The sequence below is a fragment of the Procambarus clarkii genome, chromosome 8, assembly GCF_040958095.1.
Source record: "Procambarus clarkii isolate CNS0578487 chromosome 8, FALCON_Pclarkii_2.0, whole genome shotgun sequence".
Taxonomy (NCBI): domain Eukaryota; kingdom Metazoa; phylum Arthropoda; class Malacostraca; order Decapoda; family Cambaridae; genus Procambarus; species Procambarus clarkii.
The window spans coordinates 35,519,202-35,525,275 of NC_091157.1; positions in this window are offsets into that span (position 1 = coordinate 35,519,202).

Genomic DNA, 6,074 nt, shown 5'->3' on the forward strand with positions numbered 1-6,074 from the left:
ATGATTGCAGCGCTTCCCTGAATGATTGTAGCGCTTCCCTGAATGATTGTAGCGCTTCCCTGAATGATTGCAGCGCCTCCCTGAATGATTGTAGCGCTTCCCTGAATGATTGTAGCGCTTCCCTGAATGATTGCAGCGCCTCCCTGAATGATTGTAGCGCTTCCCTGAATGATTGCAGCGCCTCCCTGAATGATTGCAGTGCCTCCCTGAATGATTGTAGCGCTTCCCTGAATGATTGCAGCGCCTCCCTGAATGATTGCAGCGCTTCCCTGAATGATTGCAGTGCCTCCCTGAATGATTGCAGTGCCTCCCTGAATCATTGCAGCGCTTCCCTGAATGATGGCGGTGCCTCCCAGAATGATTGCAGCGATATGCCTTTTGATCAAATTGTAAGGTGGGAACTATTAATGTGCAGGAGAAAGTATAGCAAAAATCAAGCAGCTTCTTGTCATATATTATTTAATTATACAGAGATTTATCTATAATAAACAAAAAGTCAAATTTTAATATCTATTTTTTTTGTGATTTAATGAGATATATATATTTTGTCGTATTCAGTTGTCCTCAATACTAGTGAGTTTTGCCTTCACTGCATCGCAAATGTTCTGGTAAAAGCGACTCGTATTTCCAGCACAGATTTTGCTCCTGAAACGGAAGCTCAGCGCTTCCTCTCTTATTAGACGGTCGAGCCAGACTTTCAGTATATTTTTTTTCCATGAGAGAGAGAGGAAAGAGAATACTCTTGGGAACAACTGGGCACTGAATTTTGAAAAAAAAATGATTTGGTTGGAATAATTAATATAATGCCTAAGGGGCACTGTTTGGCTTCGAGTTGCAAATCACTAGACTGACAAAGTGATTCCTCCTATCACTAACAAACTTACAAGTCTTCTTAATTATCAATTGTTTTGATGTTCCAACTATAAACGGATGTTTAGACTGTTTCACCTAGACGTCAACATAAGATTATGAGAGACTAATGTATACAGGTGAAAATCGGATTTCTTGGCGTTCTCCACCTGCAAAAGATTATTGGGAAATACAAATCTGGGTATGTGTATGGAAATGTCAAGACACACAAGCCTGGAAACCCACTTCGGCCAATCAGCCAGATACCCACACCCACGTACAGACTGGCAAAGCGACTCAAAGGCTTGCTAACCCCTTATGTCCCTTGCGCCTTCAGCCTGAAGTCTCCAAAAGAATTTGTTGACTTAGTGTGGGGAACACGGGCCGCAGGGATAAGAGCCTCGTTGGACGTAGAATCACTGTTTACCAACGTACCTGTGGATGAAACAATCGGGATGATAGCGGACAAAGTGTATCGTATTCCGGACTGTGCTCCTCTTGACATACCAGAAAACTTTCTATGGAAACTACTTCAAGCTTGTACTGAAGAGGCACCCTTCTTGAGCCTGGATGGGCACATGTATAAGCAAGTAGATGGGGTCGCCTTGGGTTCTCCCCTAACTGTCCTGTTTTCGAACTTCTACATGGGTACCATCGAACAGAAGGTGTTAGTCGACATGAACTTGCAACCGGCCATATACTGCAGGTATCTTGACGAGATTTTTACACAGGAACCTGATGTCAGACATCTGCAGGAGCTGAAGGAAGCATTTGAGCGGAATTCTGTGTTGCGTTTCACTTACGAGATGGAGAAGGATGGGAAGCTGCCCTTTCTAGATGTAACAGTCATGGAAAGGAGCGGAGGTTTTCACACTGCAGTCTACACTAAGGAAACAAACATAGGAATGTGCCTCAATGCCAACAGTGACTGCCCAGACAGGTACCAGAGGAGTGTTGTTAACGCTTATGTCGACTGTGCTCTCAGCCACACCTCAGGATGGAAGCAAGTCGATGAAGAAGTTTGTAGGGTAAGGCAGGTCCTAGTCAACAACGGTTTCTCCAATGGTTTCGTTAAAGACATCATAAGAAGGAAAGTGAAACGCCATGCAATCTCTGAAGGGACAACCAACACAACACCTGTACCCTCTATTAGACTATTTTACAGGAACTTCTTTTCCACAGCTCATAAAACAGAGGAACGGGTCCTGAAAGATATTGTTAATAGGAACGTTATTCCTACAAACAAAAATCAGAAGATACAATTGACGATTTACTATAAAACCAAAAAAACGGCCAACCAACTCATGAGAAACTCTCCAGACACAAAGCAGAACGCTTTAAAAGAGACCAACGTCGTCTATGCCTTCAAATGCCCACTTGGGGACTGTAAGCCTCAAAGAACTCAGTATATAGGCAAGACAACAACATCTCTTTCCAGGCGATTAACGATGCATAAGCAACAGGGCTCCATTAAGGAACATATAATCTCTTCCCACAACTAGACCATCACCAGAGAAGTCTTAACAAACAACACAGAAATCATCGATAGATACAGCGATAGCAGGCGGCTTGACATCTGCGAGGCACTACACATCAAGAAGTCAACACCAGCAATCAACCGCCAATTAATGCACAACTATATTCTACCCACTTCAAGACTCCGCTCCAATATAGAAGCATCAAGAAATGTGGGCCAATAGGCCCTTTCCAGTTACTTCCATTCTTCCTTATAATTTACCCAATTTACACCCATTGCCCCATGTTCTGTCTTGTGTTGAACGTTTGCTCTATCTTGTGTTGAACGTTTGCTCTATCTTGTGTTGAACGTTTGCTCTATCTTGTGTTGAAAGTTTTGTTCACCTCATCAAAAACTGTTGTAACATATAACCTCATCCAAATGTGGGTATATAAGATGAAAGCTGTTTAAATGATAGCATAATAGAACTCTGTTTAGTGTTTGCAGGTTATAGTTGTGTGTGTGTAAACTAAAGTCTTTGAAAATGTAATAAGTTATTATGAAACGCGTTCAAGTGTCGCGTCAGACTAGAAATAAAAATGAATTTTGGAGAATTGAATTTTCAGTTACCATCGACAGTGAAAAGAAACATAAGAAATATTGAGAAAATTCGAGGTAGAATTATTTATCTTACTTTTTCGGTCATTTTTAATAATATATGTTAGTAGTGAAATGTACGCCTACGACCGTGCACACCAGCTGTCTAGGTGGGCCTGATAGGCTCAGGTGGACAGCTGGTTGAGGTATGTAGGCCTTCCGGTATGTGGGGTGCTTTTTTCGCGGGTGTTTGACACGCGCTGGACGCGTGTGAGCGGCCGGTGTTTGGTTATGCAGTCTGGGATCATAGAGGGTCATGTTGTGTGGGGTATGAGAGTATGTAGGGTATGTGGTAGAGTATGGAATATGAGGAGAAGAGTAGAATATGAGGATAAGAGTAGAAGAATATGTATGGGTGTTTGCCGTAGAGTTAATCCTGTGTGTGTAGATATTAGTTTATTAATAGATGAGTCTAAGTAATTCTATGTAGAGGGTGGGTGGAGGTGTGAGGGGGTCCCAACATAGCCGGATATGTTGATGGGGTGGGGGAGGGGTGAGGGGAGCTTCCCCTCGGCGGGAGAGGGATGGAGGGTCATTGTGGTTGAGAAGCGAGGGTGGAATGTGTTTGCGGTTTTTGATGGCCATTATTTTCTTCGAGCTATGCAGCTGTGTTTGGTGATGATTCATGAGAGTAGCATTTGGCGGAGAAGGTCTGTTTTATGTAATAATGCACGGGGGGTTGTATAGGTGACAGACCAGGACGGATGTGGTCCATTAGCCTTAATTGTTTTTCAAAGTCTACAGAGGGTGTGTACTGTCCACCTTTCAGTAGCTAACTGAAGAGTATTTCAAGTAGGTGTTTGGGTTATATTTTCCCCTCCCCCGCCCCACTCCCCCTCAGCTCCCCTCGTCAGGGGACAAGCGGCATCTATCATGGGTAATTTCTCTCTCCATGGGTCTGGAGGACTGCTTTGAGAGAGTTTTGACATAGCACACACCTCAGCTGGAATGTTTGCGTTTTCTCGCTAGTGAAAGAGAGAATATATGCGCCCTTTATAACATTCTTTGCTAAATATTTTAACTTTTTTCTCACACAAGCAACCATATTGACTATGTGCATTGACTGCCATTACTTCCTCCTACACGGGCGGAAGTGCCCGGGGGTTCCATTACCCGCTGTGGTTTCGTTAAGGAAAGGGAGATGTAGCTATTGTCAGCAGGCCCCGCCTGTTCCACTTACCATCCCCCTCACTCTGTAAGGGGGGGAGGGGAGTGACGGCAATGGGGTGTACCATCTCTCTCTCTCTCTCTCTCTCTCTCTCTCTCTCTCTCTCTCTCTCTCTCTCTCTCTCTCTCTCTCTCTCTCTTCTCTCTCTCTCTCTCTCTCTCTCTCTCTCTCTCTCTCTCTCTCTCTCTCTCTCTCTCTCTCTCTCTCTCTCTCTCTCTCTCTCTCTCTCTCTCTCTCTCTCTCTCTCTCTCTCGCTCCTGACAAACACTGGGACAGCATTGAGTGTGACAATGTTCTTTCTCAAAGGTGTGCCATGAGCTCGACATACAAATACCAAATGCAGACCTGGGCGGCTTCGCTCTTGGGAGTTTAACACACACTGATTAACAAGCTTCCTGATTATTTATACAGCTTCTCTCTACATTATATGCTGGGTTGCATAGTGTGTCAAGAACTGCCTACGTGTTGCTAAACAGTCCAATCACACAAGGCAGTCATATGGGCAGAGACGCATAAAGGGTCAAGGACAGAATTCGCAATTCATATTAGCTAAGCAAGTTACAATCATGACGCGCTAGTCACAAAATTAAAAAATAAGTCGGTACATCGACGCGTGAGACGTGATCACTACCTACAAATTTTTGTTAACTGTGATCGCAACATCTGCTTTCCAAATAAATATCATTGAAACGTAAGCGTGTCTACTCAATCTCTATCACCTATTCATCCTACACCCATTATTGCGGTGCAGACCTTGTAACACAAAATGGCGTTATCACAGCACGACAATGTCACAGAATGTTCAAGACTCTTATACTGAATGAGTGAGTATCAATACATCTTGTTAGGGTCTAACCTTCATGGTGGTTTGAGGCGTAGTGAGATGGACGAGGTATTGGGATGACCATACCCTCACCCCATCCACCCGCACCAAACCCCAACCCCCCCTCACACCTCCCTTCCAAGCCCAAACCATCAAGCATCACTTCACCCTTCCCAGACCGGATGTTCTATGCAAAGCCTTTAGTAGTAGTATTATTTTTGTCCGTATGTAGAGTAGTGATCCAGTTCACAAACACACAGATGCTATCCTATTCCACACATGCTCACCAGAGGACTTACCATACTGGAAGACAGAAGAGTTTGGGGAGACGTGATCACTACCTACAAACTCTAATATTTTTTGTTAACTGTGTGATCACAACATTTATCTCGCGGTTCTTAGTCTTGATATTATTATTATTATTATATTTTAAAACCATCCCTCAGTAAGTCAAACAGCAACAGCAACAGTGGACTGAAGACTCTAATATGTTATGGGATAGACTGCTTCTCTCTCGAGTTGAGTTGAGTCATTAGTGAAATACCCGGCTTCAATTTGGTAGGACATAGCATCTACAGTTTCGTCAGACTGACCTTATGCCATTATCACTGTATGACAGTTTAGTTAGTTAGTTCATTTATTATCACCCCATACCCATCTTGCGGGCAGTATTGGAAAGGGTTACAGAAGCACTTAAGGGACTGAACCCCACAATTCATTTAGCTAAGCAAGTTACAATCTTGATCAGCTAGTTACAAAATTCAATATAAGTCAGTCTATCGACAATGGGTTCGAGACCGACCACAAGTACAGTTTCTAAATTAGGCACTGTCAATTTCACTTTGCCTCAGATCTACAGGATCTTGTTGAAGATTTAGTTTTTACAAAAAGTGAACCACGAGAACATGAACTAATAGGGTTGAGATAGGAGGAAAGGCTTTGCGGAAGATAAAAGAGCTGAGGAGACATGCTCGCTACCTACATTTCTTTACATGAGTTCATTTTAGTTTAAAGTTTTCCATCTTAAATTAAATACTACTATCATCATCCATGTATTGGGTGGCTCAGGCATTCAGATAGCAACTTAGTAAGTGATTATTGAATGTGGGAATCACTTCGTG